The sequence below is a fragment of the Schistocerca americana genome, chromosome 3 (genome assembly GCF_021461395.2).
Source record: "Schistocerca americana isolate TAMUIC-IGC-003095 chromosome 3, iqSchAmer2.1, whole genome shotgun sequence".
In the NCBI taxonomy this organism is placed as follows: Eukaryota; Metazoa; Arthropoda; class Insecta; order Orthoptera; family Acrididae; genus Schistocerca; species Schistocerca americana.
The window spans coordinates 951,857,686-951,878,672 of NC_060121.1; the positions used below are offsets into that span (position 1 = coordinate 951,857,686).

The window sequence follows — 20,987 nt, forward strand, 5'->3', positions numbered from 1 at the left end:
AAGCGGAAATCCTCACTGAAGACAATTCTATTCCACGCAATGAGATTCCAGGCCGAATGTGCCCGAAAACACTGCAAACGGGCTTTTTGGTGAACATAGGTCAATGGTAGTCGGCGCAAGGGCGCCGGGAGGTCAGTCCCATTTTCTGCGAGCAAGATGGCGCCGGGTGTAGTGTGCAGAGCCGCATCACTACCGAAAAAGAATAAAATAAACAGTGCGTCGTGTAAGAAGTAGCAAAAACGTATAGTTAAAGGAATTCTGTGCATTAAGTGCAACTTTTAATTCCATGAAAAGGGCGCCAAAGTATGTTTAAAAGTTATTAATGTCGATTTGTAATGGTCGTGTTGCGACTCCTTAGAACATGGAAACGCTTGTTTAGCATCAGCACTGTAGTCGGAAGTGAAATTATAAAAGTGCTATTGATGTAGACGATTCGAAAAGAAAATTACGCTTATTTGCGGAAAAAAATAGAAACCTGAAACGTCAAGGGAACTTTAGTTGCGTGGAAACGACAATTGTTGCTGACCATAAGCAAGAAATTGAGCAAAACTTTGTTAATGCAAAAAAAGGCAGGAATCGGCGGAGTGATACAATTTCTCACCCTTCAAAAGAAAGTGTAGAAGTTTTGGAGCAAAATTAAGACTGTAAAGCCGGCCGCTGTGGCCGAGCGGTTCTAGGCGATTCAGTTCAGAACCGAGCTGCTGCTACAGTCGCAGGTTCGAATCCTGCCTCGGGCATGGATGTGTGTGATGTTCTTAGGTTAGTTAGGTTTAAGTAGTTCAAGTCTAGGGGACTGGAGACTTCCGAAGGTAAGTCCCATAGTGCTCAGAGGCATTTGAACCATTTGAAGGACATAAATCAATGAATCGATATAAATGGACAAAAGTGACATAAAACAAAAAGTGAATAAGCAGAGTGGTAGTGAAACAAGTACTGGCAAAACCAGAGTTTCTCGTTATTGGCGATAGTATGGTGAAAAACATCGAAGATCCAATTGTAAAAGTTGATGTATACCGAGGAACCAAGCATCAGAAAATGAGTAAACACCTCAATAATATATTACGCTCAGATGAAACTGGCGAAGTGTCAAAGTTCATTGACTCAGTCAACTACATGTATTGACAATATTTTAGAGCCGGAACTACAAAGCTGTATTCCTATAAATGGGGACAAATTTTCTTTGAAGCAGCAGCGAGGAAGAAATCGCCAGTAATTCAGGAAACATGATTCTAACGGGAAGACACCTCTGCAATGGTCTACGACTGTAATAATCAGCATAATATGCAGAAGATTTGTAAGCAAAAAATACATAACGAGAGTAAGTTCTAGTATCAAGGAGCATTGTAACAGGTTAGGAGCCGTATTTATACACGCCAATAAATTCTCAGGAAATAAATGTCTGGGGGAAGATGATTCACATTTTAACAGATTGTGTTCCAGAACACTTAGCAAAATGTTCATTGGTACTTGTCATATCATAAGAAATAAGGGAAACTAGTAAGTGCTGATGGGGATGTTAACAAACCTGAACGACTTCCAACCAATAATAAATCTAAAATTATAAACAGAACTGGGAGTACACACATAACACATTGGTGTGTAAATGGATTAAATGCTGTACGTTAGAGCGACAAAAGCTCTAAAATATATGAACTTCAAAATGTTTTGTCTGAGTTTTAAAATACTACATTAATTTATTTAAATCAACACCACATAAGTGAAGGAAAAAGAAAAATCTTTAAAAAAACCGAAAACTTAAAATTAGCAACCAGCTTTATAGGAAAAGTATTTGTGAAGATTGCTGTGTCTAATTAAGGGACCTCAATGCTCTTATAACGTCGATTTATACAATCCCAGGAAATGTCACAACTAAGCAGTTTCTACATAAATTTCAGTTTTTACTTGAACAATTCAGCAAAGAGATAAACAAAAAAATTGTAGTTGATGCTGATTTCAACATGAATGTGTTGAATGAAAATGGCGAAGTGTCAAAGTTCATTGACTCACTCAACTACATGTATTGACAATATTTTAGAGAATTACGTTTTTGAAGAACGAAATAAATTTTGCTTGTACTTAAGAGTTTCTGATCATTTAGCATTATTCAGTGACCTGAGATGAAGTAACAGAGTTATGTGTAAGAAGATCTACGTTAAAACGAACCTTAATTAGCAAAATGTGGTTTCATTTCTTGATAAGCTGAATGAGACAGAATGGAACATTAAACAAAATATTTCAAATAATGCAAATTTTGAAGCATTCTTAAGTAGTGTTTTAAATATTTATGTTACCACCAAAAACTTGTTTCAATAAAGTGAGTGAAAGTTGAAATGGGTTGCAAAAGACATAACAATCTCTATTGGTAAGAAAAGACTGCTACGTAATGAAATAAGGTACAATAGAAATGCTGACTTTGTTGAATAAGTTAGACGATACAAAATTATATTCAAGAGAGTAGTAAGGAAGCAAAGCAAATGGAAAATGTTGTTGTTGTGGTCTTCTACTAGTTTTTCCATTCGTCTGTAAAGAATTCGTGTTAGTATTTTGCAGCTGTGGCTTATTAAACCGATTGTTCGGTAATTCTCACATCTGTCAACACCTGCTTTCTTTGTGATTACTCCCACTATAGAGGAATCAAAATTTACAACAGACTGAAAGCTAAGAACATTCTGAGTATGAACCTAGGTTCACTGAAAAGAAAGCTACATTATACTCTGCTGTGGTGAAGTAACTAATAAGCTGAAGATTTCATAAATGATGAACTGTATATTTGAGCACGATGTAGGTGTCTTGTTATGCGAATACTTTTCACAAAAAAGTTACACTGATGTTTAAATACAACTCCATTTTCTTAACTATAGTTTTATATCAGTGAAATTGTACTACTATACTTTGATGTGTCCCCTGTACTCTAACGAAATGAATAGCATATGTGCGTTATGAGACGGATAAACTTGTGAGACGAATAATCCACAATTCACAGTTCACAATTTAACCTGACTGTCGGCTGCCATGTGGCCCAACAACCAGGAGTGAGGGTCTAGAGCGCCATTTCATTTGATTGCAGGACCTGTTCAGTTCTCATCCATGTACCCTTACAGCACAGTGGTATGTATACGATAGACACTGTCCCACTCAGTTGTCCTTCATGGTATGCCATCCTGAGCTTACATTTTAGCAAGATAATGCCCGCCCACAGACGGCGGCAATTTGTGCTGCTAGTCTTCGCTCTCGCTAAGTCCTACCTTTGCCATCAATGTCCTCTGATCTCTCACCAATTAAGAAAATTTGTAACATTGTGGGCAGTAGCCTTCACACATTTTGGGATTTTGACTATGTAACGAGCTAATTGGACAGAATTTTGTGTGATGTGGCTCTATAAACTCTATAAATAAATACCAGGCTTACTAACTTTTTGCATAATGGCCACAGGTGGACTAATTATTGACTTGCTCAATTTGTGAATTTCTTTCTCTTATCCAACTTTTATGAAATTATAATTAATTGTTTGTCCATAGATGTACATTACATATGTTGATGTTCATCCATTTTTACATTACAACTTAATCTCATATACAGATACATTTAGTTTTTAACAACATAGTTGTATGGAGATAAACAGCGATTAATTTACTTACAATAAATTATTCAAAATCACAGTTACAATCGCATTATTTATTTTGCCAGTTGGTGGCAAAATAAATAATGTGATTGTAACTGTCATTTTGAATAACTGAGATACATTTAGACCTCTACACTCATAACCATAGTTCACAGCTGAATACCCACGCTCTGCTATTAACAAAAGAAACCACACAAATATTGTAACTCCTCATAACACAAATAATTACATTTCTCATGTATGTAAATTTTTTTATACATGCTCATTTTTCCTCCATAAAAACCACTTGCCATATCACAAAATTTAACAGTTTTTTTTTATAATCCTCAATTCATCATGTATGTAATTCCGCCCATATGATGCCAAGGAATCACCCAAATTGGAGCTAACACAAAGTTGTTGTTGTATAACACCCTGCACAATGTTGTTGGATGCATTCTTCACATTATCACTTAGAGGGTATATCTTGCCAGCAGTGAAACATATCATATAGCGTAACAACTAGACGATTGCAGATCTTGTAAACTATATGTCGTCACACATTTCAATAGTTTCAATGCTGTGCCACTAAAAACACTTACTATAGTTGTCAGTTGAGCCACCAACATGGCAAGTTGTGAATTGCAGTTACTGACATAAAACATTCTCGTGAACAGCAGCATCACATCAACGACTAAGTGAGTTGCTGGTGTTATATGTACGCACATAGTCTCTCTCAATTCCCACACCAGCTGCTATTGTCGACCAATCACCTGCCCACACCTATATAAAGGATATTTTACTTACGAAATAAGCCTAAGGGTTGTACACTGTGACGAATGATTTCTTTCATGAATCGATTGTCGTAATGTTGCATGTCAATATCTACATATATTACGGTGTGTAACGTACTGCACATTAGGTGTGGCAGTGAAGTAATGTATATGTGAGATATACAATGATCTTCAATATATTGGAAATAACAGCGAACCAGTTGCAAAACGCAGGTTTATTAAACCTTGACCATGGTTTTGACAACTTTAAACCCGTCTTCTCCTGATGATGTAGGACGTAAAATCACTTTATCTATAGTCAAAGTGGGAATCGTTGACTCTGACTAGTACATGTCGTCCACATAGTCACCATGTAAACACAAGTAGTAGCCATCTGCTGTAGGGCTTTGTCATAAAACTTCTGAATTCTTTTCTTAAATATTACATATTTTACGCAGGATACAAAAGTATATAGATTAAGAGGATGACATGTAATAGACAGAGTCAACCATTCTCACTTTGACTATACACGGCGTGATTTTATGTCTACCTCCTCCAAAAAAAAAGTTTTCAATCCATCGAAACCATTGTCAAGCTTTGATAAACCTGTTTTTTGCAACTTGCTGGCTGTTATTTGTAATGCATTGAAGCTAGGGCATGCACAACTGCTTAAGTGCAGCCATGTTCAAAATCTTGAGATATACAGTACTGCTGATAGAATTATCATCTGAATTACTTTGAGTTTCTTCCGTGGAGTATTAGGACATACATATTGGTTGGTTTTCAGAGATGCTTAAGGATCTCTGATCGCCATGATAGTGCTAGCGTTATGGGATTTAAATTAGGGCAAAACCCATCGAATCTGAATGAACTTCGTTGTTTTAGGTGACTGGGTTATGTGTACACCACGAAAAACTAAATGTTTCATCACTAGAGGTATCAAGCATGATTAAGAACAGGTATTTGCTAGTTATTCATGTATGGCCCTCCTACACTACATTAAATGTTCGAATGCCCAAGCAACCCTTTCTGTTGGCAGATCTCATATTAATGTCTGGATCATATACAATTTTAGATGATAACGTTTATGTTCTCCCATAAATGGCTATTCATTTCTGTTGAACACACCCTTATTGGAAACAGCAGGAAAGAAAAGAGTTACAGTATTCTGCATGTTGCAGTTGGAATAAATCTCTTAACATGGGATGTCTACTGCTTCAGCTTCTCATGGTTGACATGGGAGGTAATGTTTTCTGGTGGGCGACTACATGTCAGTGTAAAAACACTGCAATGTTGTTGCTACTGCTATGGTAGCAGCTAAACAACTTCTAGAATGAGATTTTCACTCTGCAGCTGAGTGTGCGCTGATATGAAACTTCCTGGCAGATTAAAACTGCGTGCCCGACCTAGACTCGAAATCGGGACCTTTGCCTTTCGCGGGCAAGTGCTCTACCATCTGAGCTACCGAAGCACGACTCACGCCCGGTCTCACAGCTTTACTTCTGCCAGTATCTCGACTCCTACTTTCCAAACTTTACAGAAGCTCTCCTGCGAACCAAATCTCATTCTGGAAACATCCCCCAGGCTGTGGCTAAGCCAAGTCTCCGCAGTATCCTTTCTTTCGGGAGTGCTAGTTCTGCTAGGTTTCGCTACGCTACTGTTGTTGGAATATAGGACAGTTGCTGAATGTGTGAAACAGATGCCAGCGGCATGTGTGTGTCCCAGTCAAGGTCATATCGACTGTGACGCATCTTTGTCAATAAGTGAGATGAAGACACACACATTGTATGACGACATCCAACAAACTGCCAGTCTGTTACACTTCATGTACCGTTCAACAATACTGCTGCATCTGTTTCATTTCGTCTCTTGATACTGCAGTACACACCGTCCAGCATTTTGCATCAAAATCCATTGTAGTGTTCCCTACCTGCCGACTACAAATTTGTAAGTTCTTTAGTTTTTTTAAAATAATAAATATTGATTGATGATTATGGCTTCAGTGACTTTATAGCTTCTCTGTTACAGAGACATAATTACTTTACTTCAGTAGTGTTCTGCCTCAGGTAGTGATGGCGTGCCATAAACATACTAGATTTGATCATGAGTGGGAGTGCACTCCTCAGTGTTCTAGTTGTTATATATACTAACTGTTTTCGGTAGTCTAGTAACAGGGAACATAATACACACCACTCATTGTGTGAAGGCACTGCATTTTTAATAAGTGATAAAACCCTCAATCTGAGTAACATATTATAGTGGGATCTTACAGATTAGGCTGATAATACATATACTTTCACTCTTCTTCTGCTTATAGTGTTTCTTAGTGGTCCTACAGGTGGTTATAATTGACATTGCGCTACTCGAGCTCGTGTAGATGGAAAACGTATTTTACTGCAAGGGTACCAAACTTCATAGCAATGATGTTCAGACTGTTTGCCGTTTGGCTCCAGTACTAGTTTGGCGAAACACAAGCAGACAGTAAACATGGGTGCAGTCGAAGTGAACATTGTTTTACCCATGAAGCTGTTTTACCACAGCCTATTTCCAACAGTTTGCGCCACATTCTCTCACAGAATCTATAGACATGTGGCTACCAGCTATGCTCCTGCACAGTTCCTATCATTAAGTAGTTTATCTGCTTGTGGGAAGTCTACTACTGATAGTGTGATCACCTAGGTCCGCTGAGGGAGAGAGAGTGCTCCCATGGAGTAAAGCTGCAATCTGCTTTGAAACATTACATAGACGAGTCCATTCTTCAACTTCACATAGCGGATTTGTGAATACCACCACTGGATAAAACTTTATATCCAACGCCATCCCCATGCTGATGCACTTGTTTAAGCTATAAGTGACCGTAAACAACAATATTTGCAATGATACGCTGTTTATATGTATTTTAGTAAAGTTCTTAAAAATCCTACGTGTGGGGGAATTATAGTTTCGAATGATTTTTTATGGTTAATATAGAATAATTTCACTGCTCCGCACTGCGAAGCTTCACAGCGATCATGTCTCTTTACCCAGCACCTTTCCTTCTTATGTGTGTTCGTTGTCGTGGCTGCCCCACGCTGTCACGTGCCAGCGGCATGCCAAAGAGCTGCCACGCAATGCCACATTTGCGACAAAATCACGAGGAGTGTCCACCAACGCCATGGAAATGTTGCACTCGTGATCATGCCCATAAAAGGTTATATGGTTCTCATACAGGACATCCACAATGCATCATGACAATGACGTCAGAGTACCACATACCACTGTAACACATGTTTGATGTCATCTGATCATTTACGTAATTTTGGAATAATTTGTTACAGCAATAAGAAACTGTTCAAAGCGTCTTCTGACTGCACTGCATAGCAGTCGTGTTTTCCGTTGGACGACCGCTTACTCGCCTCTACCTTCCCTCACCCACCCCTGCCCTGGATGGCCTTGCCATGTGTCACCTGTGAAATTCAAAAACCAATGAACAATTACATCAGCGGCAAAACGACACCAAACGTCATTTGATGGTTTTGAGAACATACACTGCCCCTATAATTTTCGGATTTCGATGAGATGAAGTGGTTAATACACGGAAGGGGGTTGTGAATGGTTGCCTCAATACAGTTGGGAAATTAATTACTCAACAGTATATGGGCAAAGGGCTTATACACTTATGAGCCACAATACTTTGACCATCTGTCTGATATCGTGTTGGTCCACATGTGGAATGAAATACAGCAGCTATTCTGCATGACCTGGATTCGGTAAGGGGGTAGTTGATTTGTGGACGCATATGGAATCAGATGTGTGTGCAAAGAACATGCAATTCCTCTTAATTAGAGGCTGCTGCTGGTTTTTGGGTGTGTCGCCTGGTAGTTCTCATATGTGATCCATCAGGTTCAGATTAGTGGTCTGATGGCTCAGAGACGAATGTAGTTCATACGATGTGGTATGATTCTGGTTATTGAGCAAGCAATAAAGGATACAAAAGAAAAGTTCGGAGTAGGTATTAAAATCCATGGAGAAGAAATAAAAATTTTGAGGTTCGCCGCTGACATTGTAATTCTGTCAGAGATAGCAAAGGACTTGGAAGATGGACAGTGTCTTGAAAGGAGGATATAAGATGAACATCAACAAAAGCAAATCGAGGATAATGGAATGTAGTCGAATTAAGTCGGGTGACGCTGAGGGAATTAGATTAGGAAATGAGGCACTTAAATTAGTAAAGGAGTTTTGCTATTTGGGGAGCAAAATAACTGATGATGGTCGAAGTAGAGAGGATATAAAATGTAGACTGGCAATGGCAAGGAAAGCGTTTCTGAAGAAGAGAAATTTGTTAGCATCGAGTATAGATTTAAGTGTCAGGAATTCGTTTCTGAAAGTATTTGTATGGAGTGTAGCCATGTATGGAAGTGAAACATGGACGATAAATAATTTGGACAAGAAGAGAATAGAAGCTTTTGAAATGTGGTGCTACAGAAGAATGCTGTAGATTAGATGGGTAGATCACGTAACTAATGAGGAAGTATTGAATAGAATTGGGGAGAAGAGGAGTTTGGGGCACAACTTGACAAGAAGAAGGGATCGGTTGGTAGGACATGTTCTGAGGCATCAAGGGATCACCAATTTAGTATTGGAGGGCAGCGTGGAGGGTAAATATCGTAGGGGGAGACCAAGAGATGAATACACTAAGCAGATTCAGAAGGATGTAGGCTGCAGTAAGTACCGGGAGATGAAGAAGCTTGCACAGGATAGAGTAGCATGGAGAGCTGCATCAAACCAGTCTCAGGACTGAAAACAACAACAACAACATGATTCTGGTACTGTGACAGGGACAATGATGCTTCAAGAAGATAGCATTGCTAACAAGGATTCACAAAGTGCTGGAGATAGTCTGCAATAGTATTCTTGGAGTTTTCAGGTATCATGATACCTTAGATTACATACAATTGTCCCACAAAAGTGCAGGTGAATGTCCCACTAGCATCATAAAACCCCCAGACCCCGTGTGCATGGTGCCATGATTGTTTCAATCAGTACTATGCATATATTGATACGGTCATCTGCCTCTTGTAGCAAAAACCGTGATTCATCTGACCAGGCAACAAGTTTCCAGTCGTCTACAGTACGATATCAATGACCCAATAGCCACTGCAATCGTAACTGATGACCTCGTTCGGTCAACATTTGAACACACAGGGTTCATCTGCTATACACACGTATGTTCAACCATCTGCGTAGAACGGTGTGGTCCAAAACCCTTACGCCTTCTCCAGAATTGCATTCTGTCGTCAGATCTGGCACAGATCGCTAGCCATCTTCCTCCATGTTCTGTGATGAGGCTCGTCTATCTAACAACTGGTCACTTATTTGTAGTTTCACCGTCCTTCAGCCACTCTTCAGCTATGCTCATTAAAATAGCACGTGAGCAGCCTGCCACCTTCGCCTTTCCTGAAATGCTCGTTTCGAGGTGACAGGCCCTAATGTGGAAGGACGTAAACAACAAGATCGGGTGGAATCCCAACCGGGTAGTAAGTACCACTGACCTGGATTACATCGCACATTCGCACTAAGGCAAATAGGTCGGGTGTGTGGTTTTGCACCCCAACTTTGGGGCATAGGGCTAACAATCTGCGTTTTATCACTGTTGACAGTGGATTTCGCAACAGATGTTCCATCGTCCCTAGAATGAATCCCCATTCATATCTGCTACGCTTATATGCTTCCCTTACCGTGCCACCTGATCTTGAGTCTCTCTGAGTTCAGTGATCATAATGTTTTGGCTGATCAGTGTATCATAGTTTACATTAGAGATAAAACTGAAAGGTAGTGGGAATATTCACTACACGAATCATTGTTTACTCAATATCGTTGAGGAAACTTGGGTACTGCTCACGTTCGTTACAAATGTTAATGATTTATTAACGCGTCATGAGGATCGGATTACAATCCGATTATGTCCTCAGAAATAAAATTTAGTTTGTTGACAATTTTGGATATTGGGGTCCATAATTAAATTTTAGAAAATGATTACTGAAACTCCATAAAAGGTTGATAATCTCTGATGACGGGGAGACTGACTTGAGGATGTCATGCGTTGCCCTTCATACTCCCCGTTGACGAGTAGCAGTTAGTCCAGTGGCCGAACTATGTGGCACCCGGCATTCTGGATTTTATCGAGTTTACTGATTCCAGTAAACCTACGACTTAAACACAAATGTCAACAGTGATCAACGTATCTAAAATGCAGGGTACAATGTCACTATGTTAAAACGTGAAACAGACGTACCGATATGAAGTACACTCCTGGAAATTGAAATAAGAACACCGTGAATTCATTGTCCCAGGAAGGGGAAACTTTATTGACACATTCCTGGGGTCAGATACATCATATGATCACACTGACAGAACCACAGGCACATACACACAGGCAACAGAGCATGCACAATGTCGGCACTAGTACAGTGTATATCCACCTTTCGCAGCAATGCAGGCTGCTATTCTCCCATGGAGACGATCGTAGAGATGCTGGATGTAGTCCTGTGGAACGGCTTGCCATGCCATTTCCACCTGGCGCCTCAGTTGGACCAGCGTTCGTGCTGGACGTGCAGACCGCGTGAGACGACGCTTCATCCGGTCCCAAACATGCTCAATGGGGGACAGATCCGGAGATCATGCTGGCCAGGGTAGTTGACTTACACCTTCTAAAGCACGTTGGGTGGCACGGGATACATGCGGACGTGCATTGTGCTGTTGGAACAGCAAGTTCCCTTGCCGGTCTAGGAATGGTAGAACGATGGGTTCGATGACGGTTTGGATGTACCGTGCACTATTCAGTGTCCCCTCGACGATCACCAGTGGTGTACGGCCAGTGTAGGAGATCGCTCCCCACACCATGATGCCGGGTGTTGGCCCTGTGTGCCTCGGTCGTATGCAGTCCTGATTGTGGCGCTCACCTGCACGGCGCCAAACACGCATACGACCATCATTGGCACCAAGGCAGAAGCGACTCTCATCGCTGAAGACGACACGTCTCCATATGTCCCTCCATTCACGCCTGTCGCGACACCACTGGAGGCGGACTGCACGATGTTGGGGCGTGAGCGGAAGACGGCCTAACGGTGTGCGGGACCGAAGCCCAGCTTCATGGAGACGGTTGCGAATGGTCCTCGCCGATACCCCAGGAGCAACAGTGTCCCTAATTTGCTGGGAAGTGGCGGTGCGGTCCCCTACGGCACTGCGTAGGATCCTACGGTCTTGGCGTGCATCCGTGCGTCGCAGCGGTCCGGTCCCAGGTTGACGGGCACGTGCACCTTCCGCCGACCACTGGCGACAACATCGATGTACTGTGGAGACCTCACGCCCCACGTGTTGAGCAATTCGGCGGTACGTCCACCCGGCCTCCCGCATGCCCACTATACGCCCTTGCTCAGTCCGTCAACTGCACATACGGTTCACGTCCACGCTGTCGCGGCATGCTACCAGTGTTAAAGACTGCGATGGAGCTCCGTATGCCACGGCAAACTGGCTGACACTGACGGCGGCGGTGCACAAATGCTGCGCAGCTAGCGCCATTCGACGGCCAACACCGCGGTTCCTGGTGTGTCCGCTGTGCCGTGCGTGTGATCATTGCTTGTACAGCCCTCTCGCAGTGTCCGGAGCAAGTATGGTGGGTCTGACACACCGGTGTCAATGTGTTCTTTTTTCCATTTCCAGGAGTGTAGATTACCAGTCAGAGGAATCATGACATTCCTGTGCAGTGAGTTTGATTAAAAGAAACGAACTTAATCTGACCTTGAAGTGCTAGGAATATCAGATCAGCAACGACTCTGAAACACTTGAAGCGATGTTTAGATTGAAGTGATGAGTGTATGAAGATAACGTAATTCGGTGAACATGCAAAACGATTCAGCAGTTTTTCTTTGCGTGGGACGTCTTCTGCTTGCTAGACATCTTAACTAGGGTTCACCCAATTATAATGACGTTCATGTACGAATTTACATACTACACTCACCTACCGTTCGGCAACTGCTCAGTAATTTTACACGGCCGGGAACATTCTGACGATGAAGTTAACGAAAGAGAAAGGGGAGCGGGACAACTTAGAATTTTGCGGAGGGAGGAAGCCGCGCAAGTTTACTGAACTTGGCGAACTTTTCGTTACTCACGATTCGCCGCCCAACTCTCGCCTCTGTAATAACTCAAGCGTCGCGAGGCGAAGTGAAGGCGGAAGGAGGCCCCAGCACTTCATTTCGTTTCGTCATAATTAACTGAAAAAGTGCTCAAGGTAGGTTCGCAAATGCCCGACTGTTATTACTTACCTTACATAGAAACTGCGGTTACGTGTGACAGGTATTCTCTCTACTAGGCGAAATAACACATTATTCGAGTACTTGGCGGTGCCTATTTTTCGTGGCATTAATTACACTACACTGTAGACTAGCTTGTATTTCGGAAGCTGTCTTGGAAGATCTTCACAGTTACAGCAATGTACGCCAGCTCCTATCCTATCGATGGGGAAGTAGAAAAAGTTATATTTTCACTAAACCTGACACGTCAAGAACAAACGGGAAAATGTTATTTATATGTGTTGCCTCGAGAAACCACGCTCTTATTATACAGTAGAATTAACAGTTCTGTATTTAAAGATGACAGAGCGTATTGACAATGGATGTAAACTGTTGCTGCGTTATTGTCAAATATTCACAAACAGTCATAAATCTTGAATAAGATTTTCACTCTGCAATGGAGTGTGCGCTGATATGAAACTTCCTGACAGATGAAAACTGTGTGCCGGGCCGAGACTCGAACTCGGGACCTTTGCCTTTCGCGGGCAAGTGCTCTACCAACTGAGCTACCCAAGCACGACTCACGGACGAGAGCTTCTGTAAAGTTTGGAAGGTAGGAGACGAGTTACTGGCAGAAGTAAACCTGTTAGGACGGGGCGTGAGTCGTGCTTGGGTAGCTCAGTTGATAGAGCACTTGCCCACGAAAGGCAAAGGTCCCGAGTTCGAGTCTCGGACCGGCACACAGTTTTAATCTGCCAGGAAGTTTCAGTCATAAATCTTATTTTCCTGGTAGAGTACCCGGTAATAAAACCCATGGACTCTTTCCGTGACCACACGGAGTGATGCCCAGCTTCCGAGGATAGCATTCCTTTAACCTGACAGAGCTACATTGACTGTAGTAGTCTACCACATCCAAAAAGTTGTGGGGGATGTCACAGCAGTGTGTATCTGCTGTTAAGAGTGGCGGAGAAGCTAGAGGCCAGCGTCCATGTTAGAGTACTGTTTAACCCTATGAGATACACATCAGGGCGGTTTCATCGTTGGCATCCATTTCAGATACACTGCCGGATAAATACAAGGGGCGTTCAGTAAGTAATGCAACACATTTTTATTGAAAGAAGTGGGGAATTTGTTGTCGGACAATGTGGAATATTCCCACTTCACCCCATATAATTTCATGAACTTCCAATAGGTGGTGGCGCTATACGTAGCTTTCAAGATGGCATCTGTAAATGTACTCGCCAACCAGAGAGCTATCATTCAGTTTCTTTCGGCAGTAAACCATAGCATCACAGATATTCACAGGTGCTTGGAAATTTGTGGTGAGTTCTATGGGACCAAACTACTGAGGTCATCGGTCCCTAGTCTTACACACTACTCAATCTAACTTATGGTAAGGACAACACACACACCCATTCCCGAGGGAGGACTCGAACCTCCGACGGGGGGGGGGGGGGGGGGGGGAGCCGCGCGAACCATGGCAAGGCGCCCCAGACCACGAGGCTACCCCGCGCGGTGTAGGTGCTTGCATAATATCTAAGTAGACATGGCGGTGAACAAAAGCACGCCGAGTCGTTGGCCAAGTCGTCTGTCATCATCGCAACAAGGTCGTTCAAAAGCTGTCCGACCTCCCATGTGCCGCCCGGCCGCACGGAGTTGTGGCTCCTACCATGTTGGAACGTGCTGACACTCTTTTTCGTTGTGATCGACGGACCACAATAAGACACTTCACTGCACAACTGAACGTCTATGTTGGTAGTTCTACACATTCGTCCAGCAGCTGGTTACTCCAAGCTGGGTAACAACACAATACCTTCTGACTTCCATCTGTTTGCCTCAATGAGGGATGCACTCCGCTGAAGCAGTATGTGTATTATGGGGAAGATATTGATCTTTTAAGGCGTTGGTTCTGACGTTGACCAGTGGAATGCCGATACGGGGATATAGGGCCCTACAGGAAAGTGGCAAAAGGCAGTCGCAATGAACAGAGGTTGTGTTGAAAAATAGGCTCCGTAGCCGAAAGAATGGGGAATAAGAATGGTGTACTGGAATCCTGGATGACACCAATTTGCTTTTAGAAAAAAAATGTTACATATCTTATTGAACACCCTTAACACTAAAATCCTCTACCTAAGCCATTCGCCCGCCTGTAAGTGGGACGTTACTTCATTTAACTTTTCTTATAGTCAGAAGAATGAAATCCAGTTTTGTTTGCACTTTGAAGCCGTTCTTGATTCCTTGTATCTCCTGACTATCTCCAAATTGCATTTCTCCAATGTTGATTTTATAATTAAAAGTCCATGAACCACTGCCATTAGTCAACACTGGAACCACAAAGTGTAAGCTTTCTACTTCCGATACATTGGAATTTTTGTCAGCCGGCCGCTGTGGCCGAGCGGTTCTAGGCGCTTCTGTCCAGATTCACGTTGCTGCTACAGTCTAAGGTTCGAAAGCTGCCTCGGGCACGGATGTGTGTGATGTCCATAGGTTAGTTAGGTTTAAGTAGTTCTAAATCTTGGGTACTGATCACCTCAGATATTAAGTCCCATAGCGCTTAGAGCCATTTGAACCAATTTTAGTCTTGAAAATATTATTCATGTTTCTAACAGCACGCTACGTCATTTTTTCTCTTCTGTTTATACTTTATTTTGCCCATTCTGTGGTATATCTCTCCCTGCAGTTTCGGCGTAACGTAAGCTTTCTAGTGTGCCGTTATTAGCGCCTTAGATTTTTTGCCGTATTGGTTTTTCAACTTTCTGCTGGTTAGCTTTCTCGTCGAGTTGGTATCTGTCCGGCTGCCTAAGCTGAGAGACAATAAATCATCACGATACTAAATCAACTGGATTTTTGAGAGCGGACGAGTTTCACTTTGAGGCTATGGATTTGCATCTCACAATGTTATTTCTGTGTAGCGGAATATTTTAATTATTGAAATATTAAGGGGAAATGTTCTTGAGCAAACTTGACGGGAATTAAATAATGCCACAGAATTTACCCTCATATTCTCAGAAAACAAACAACAGTGTCACTGAAAGAATTCCAAAATAAAATGTAGGACTTCTCCGAGAAAAGTGAGAAGCTGAGATACAGACATCAAGAGTCATTCTAAAGGCGAGGTAAATTACTCTGTACACATTGCGACTATTACAACCTACAGCTCATTGATGGTCAACATAAACAAAAGTGAACAGTAGTCGCAGATACGGGTGGCGCTGTATTCGGTAGGTCATCCCTTACTAACTGCACAACTCTTGCACAACCTTTCAGAATTGCCATGCACGTGTCGTTAACATTCCAAAACAATTTTACTGCTGCACATTTAATTAAAACGGAAATACATCGTCAAATGACCTGCAGAATTAATTACTGAAACAAACGCATTGCTGTCCCCTTTGATAATTAAAAACCAAACCATTCGATTTAAAATGAATAAAATCGTCAGTGTGTCTGACGCCCAGCAGCGTATCGCTACACATAGGGCAGATCATCTCATAGGATTTCCTTTACTGTGAGAAATATCGATACTCTGTGAAGTGATGTCCTTAGGTTAGATAGGTTTAAGTAGTTCTAAGTTCTAGGGGACTGTGACCTCAGATGTTAAGTCCCATAGTGCTCAGAGCCATTTGAACGTTTTTAAGTTTCTATTACGTAATTGTAGCTGCTCATTAAGAATGAGGCCATCATTTCGAGAAAGGTGTTTAAAAATGTCTAATTCTTCGAGAACATCTAATCCACGCCCTTTCTCCTGAGTGTGCAAAGTGCTGATATAGTGAACAGCTTTAGGCGCGTGAGGTGTAATTAGAAGGTGGTTGGCAAAAGACGAGTTTTGGGGGCTAGTGCCATTTTTCTTAAAAGATGTTCTTCATATCTGACTGTAAATGCACGTCCTGTTTGTCCTATGTAGTAAGAAGAGCAGGTGTTGCAAAGAATCTTGTAGACCCCAGAGTTTTTCGAAGGGGATCGGGTCGATCTTAAATTATGAATAAAATATTTTTTCAAACTAGTATTCGTTGAAAAGGCGATATTACAGTTGTAGAAGGCGTTGGATCTGATAGCAGATGGGCCCCAAGACAAAAACAGAAAAAAACTTCTTCTTTAGGCTGGACTGAATGATAGAGCTCCCGAGTGTAGTAACTCCTTTTACAACTTTCTTTTTAAGGATGTTATCCACTATGGCAGGTTCGTATTCGTTATTAACTGCTATCGTTTTGATTATATTAATTTCTTCCTCGAATTTTTCTTTCGAGGGTGGAATAGAAGTACCTCTGTGAATAGCAGAGTGAAAGAAAGCGTTCTTATGAGAATGGTGTGTGCATAGAAGACACAGGTACGAATGGATCGGTATATGTTTCTTTACGAAAAACATTAATTGAAATTCTGGTGTAAGCGTCAAATGAAGAAACTTCAAGTGGCGGGCCTCGTTTTCGAGTTCCCTGATGAACGATATTTTCTCGTGAAGCTCATTGAAGAGATTGAAAATACGGTCAATGCCATCAACAGGTCCTTTGTAGATGACTAGAATATCAGCGACATATATCTGAAATAGGACAGATTGCCTAGCGCTATAGCTGAGAAACAGTTGAAGAACGTTTCTTCACTTTCGCTACCGAGAGCTGCAATTGCTTTCATTTTACCTTGTAACAGTGGCTGACAACTCAGCCGTGGTAAAATCTTTAAGATTACTGCTTGCCCAAGCATCCAAGGCTGCATCTAAATATAAAGATCTCAGAAGAAACTGCTAAGTACTAGTACAGCCATTCAGTTTAGTAAGCAATGTGATCAAATATCTTCCGTATTAATTATAATTTTAATGTTGACCATCTCTGGATACACATTAACGAACATTCAGAAATTTGTAAACGAGGTATATTGCGTACGCACGAAAAGAAACTTAATAAACCTTTTTGTCTGTATCCTGCTGAAAAATTTCCTCAAAGTACTTTTAAGAAGAGATGCCATGTATTTTAAAAAAGATGTTTAAATTGGACTAACATTACTTTTACACAGAATGAAACTGTCTTACTCGAAGAAGGCCTAAAGTCCAATGTCATGCCCAACTTAGCAGACAAAAATGTAATAGGAAATATGCTTCTCGACCTAAAAACTGAACTAGATTGTATAAAAATGGTTAATTCATGTTCAACTAGAATTTCCTTTGACGTAGCTAACATTCTTAGTAAAAATACTGCCTGTTTTCAGTATGTTACATGTAACGATAGGAAATTGGTTAAATCTATCAAAAATAAACTTAAAGAAGCTGTCGCTTTAATAACTAAGTCTGACAAACGTTCCTCTTTGTTTGTTGCCTACAATTCTGAATATATTTCTAAAATATTAATTTTTTTTTAACGAAAATAACATTTCGGAACTGCATGAGGATCTGTCTTCGGAATTACAAAAGAAGTCAGGTGAGCTATCAGTGACGCAAAATTTTTAATCAAACCATTCCATAAGAAAATGCTTATCAACATGAACCCTCAGCCCCCAAAACTTCGATCTCAATTCAAAATTCACAAACCTAACTATCCAATACGCCAGATTTCTAATAGTATGGATAGCACGTACCGTGATTTAGCCAAATTTTTTTATGAAATTCGGAAAAAATCGTTAGTTTTCGAGGATAATTATTCCATCCCCAATAGTGACGCCTTATTCCATAAAATTAAAGATTTCGAATGCAGCCCAGATACCAAGTTGTTTTCACCAGACATAAAAAATCTTTATACAAACGTTCTCCTACAAGAAACGCTTATAGTCGTACACAAAAAATAAAAGAAAAAAAAACCATTTCAAAAAAGAAGTTTCAGACGGACAAATCACTGACTTCATGAATCTAATTATAGTCGTAGTCAAATAAAACTATTTTCAATTCTACCAGCAACCCGACGATCTCGCTATGGGAAATCCGTTAGCTGGTATCCTTGGTGACGTTTTCACTAACTCACTAGAAGGAAAGTTCTTCAACTGTTTCTCAGCTACAGTGTTAGGTATTCTGTCCTATTTCAGATGTGTCGCTGATATTCTAGTCACCTACAAAGAACCTGTTGATGGCATTGACTGGATAGAAAGTTTTCTAACAGACAGGGAGCAGTATGTCGTCCTGAACGGGGTAACTTCAACAGAAACAAGAGTAACTTCAGGTGTGCACCAGGGCAGCGTAATAGGTCCTCTGCTTTTTACGATTTACATAGACGATCTGGTTGATGGTATTGATAGCGGCCTTAGACTGTTTGCCGATGATGCTGTAGTCTACAGGAAAGTAGAATCACACGAAAGTTGTGAACAAATCAACGAGGATTTGCAGAAAATAAATGCGTGGTGTAATGACTGGCAGTTGTCTCTCAATATTGGTAAGGGTAACTTACTGCGTATAACAAGGCGAAAATCCACATTAAAGTGTGAGTAAAAAGTAAATGATCAGTCTTTGGAAGCGGTAACGTCAGTCAAGTATCTGGGTGTGACTGTTCGAAATGATCTCAAATGGAATGATCAGATTACACTAGTAACGGGTAAGGCGAAATCTAGATTGCGGTTCATTGGTAGAATGCTGAAGCAATGCAATCCTTCAACAAACGAAATAGCTTACAATGCGTTAGTTCGTCCAGTCTTAGGGTATTGTTCGTCTGTAAGGAACCCTTACCAATTGGGTCTGATTCAAGAGATTGAGAAGGTCCAAAGAAGAGCGGCAAGATTCGTGACTGGTACATTTAGCCATCGCGAGAGCGTTACAAATCTCATGGCAAGTTTGATGTGGGACACACTTGCAAACAGACGACGCCCTATACAGAAGGGACTGCTAACTAAATTCCAAAATCGAATCTTCACTGAGGATGTAGAGCATATACAGGGTGTTTCAAAAATGACCGGTATATTTGAAACGGCAATAAAAACTAAACGAGCAGCGATAGAAATACACCGTTTGCTGCAATATGCTTGGGACAACAGTATGAATCTTCTTGATTTGACTCTTACAGTAGTAGAAAATAAAATCTCATTGAACGTGTTTCGTAAAGAAACAGATACCTATCAGATTGTACCTCCGTCTTCTATGCACACACAATTCTCATAAGAACGCTTTCTTTTACTCTTCTATTCACAGAGCTACTTCTATTCCACTCTCGAAAGAAAAATTCGAGGAAGAAATTAATACAATCAAAACGATAGCAGTTAATAACCAATACGAACCTGCCATAGTGGATAACATCCTTAAAAAGGAAGTTGTAAAAGGAGTTACTACACTCGGGAGCTCTATCATTCAGTCCAGCCTAAAGAAGAATTTTTTTTTTCTATTCTAGTCTTGGGGCCCATCTGCTATCAGATCCAACGCCTTCTACAACTGTAATGTCACCTTTTCAACGAATACTAGTTTGAAAAAATATTTTATTCATAATTTAAGATCGACCCGATCCCCTTCGAAAAACTCTGGGGTCTATAAGATTCCTTGCTACACCTGCTCTTCTTATTACATAGGACAAACAGGACGTCCATTTACAGTCAGATATGAAGAACATCTTTTAAGGAAAAATGGCACTAGCAACCAAAATTCGTCTTTTGCAAAAGGTTCAAATAGCTCTGAGCACTATGGGACTTAACTGCTGAGGTCATCAGTCCCCTAGAACTTAGAACTACTAAAACCTAACTAACCTAAGACGACACACACATCTTTTCCCTAGACAGGAATCGAACCTGTGCCCGTAGCGGTAGCGGGGTTCCAGACTGTAGCGCCTAGAACCGCTCGGCCACCCCGACCGGCTTTTTACGCAGTAAACCAGTGTTAACTGTTTTATTTCTGATGAAGGCACTCTTAGAAGTGGCCGAAACCTAGGTAAAAAAGACTTCATTTTTGCGACCAAATGCTGCAATTGTTTTAACTTTACATGGTAAAGGCGCTGACAACGCAGCCATGTTTAAAGCTTTAAATGGATAGGTTATTCAGCAGGTTTCCCATTCAGAAATCGAATGTGTGTGCTGTTTGCTTAGGAGAAGACCGTATTATCCCTCGTGTAAGAAGGAGAAGCGTGTGACATTACGTGCCAAAATGCGACAACGGCAGATGGTGGTCTACGGGGAAAGTGATGCCCATAGTTCCGCGATGTTACTCCCATTAAACGGAACTTAACGACAATCGTCCGAATATCCAGCCGTCGTCTTAATGTGCGTTTAGAGACCGCGTGAATATAATTACAGCTACTCACAGAGGTCCAGTGTGGGCTGTAATAATCGTATGGCAGAGCAATTTGGTAGTTATGGTAATGCGTTAATTGGGAACCGACTTCCGCTGGAAAAAATATATAGTTTCAGTTTTAGCAACCTGGTGAAGAATGCTGTGAATGCAGGAAA

At 41.3% G+C, this 20,987-nt stretch overlaps 1 non-coding gene across 1 annotated transcript; it reads right to left on the reverse strand.

The window, feature by feature from the left end:
- Window positions 1-13,149: 13,149 nt before the first annotated feature.
- Trnas-cga lies at window positions 13,150-13,224 on the reverse strand. Its single transcript has one exon. It is a non-coding gene; the product is annotated as a tRNA-Ser (tRNA).
- Between the last annotated feature and the right edge of the window lie 7,763 nt (window positions 13,225-20,987).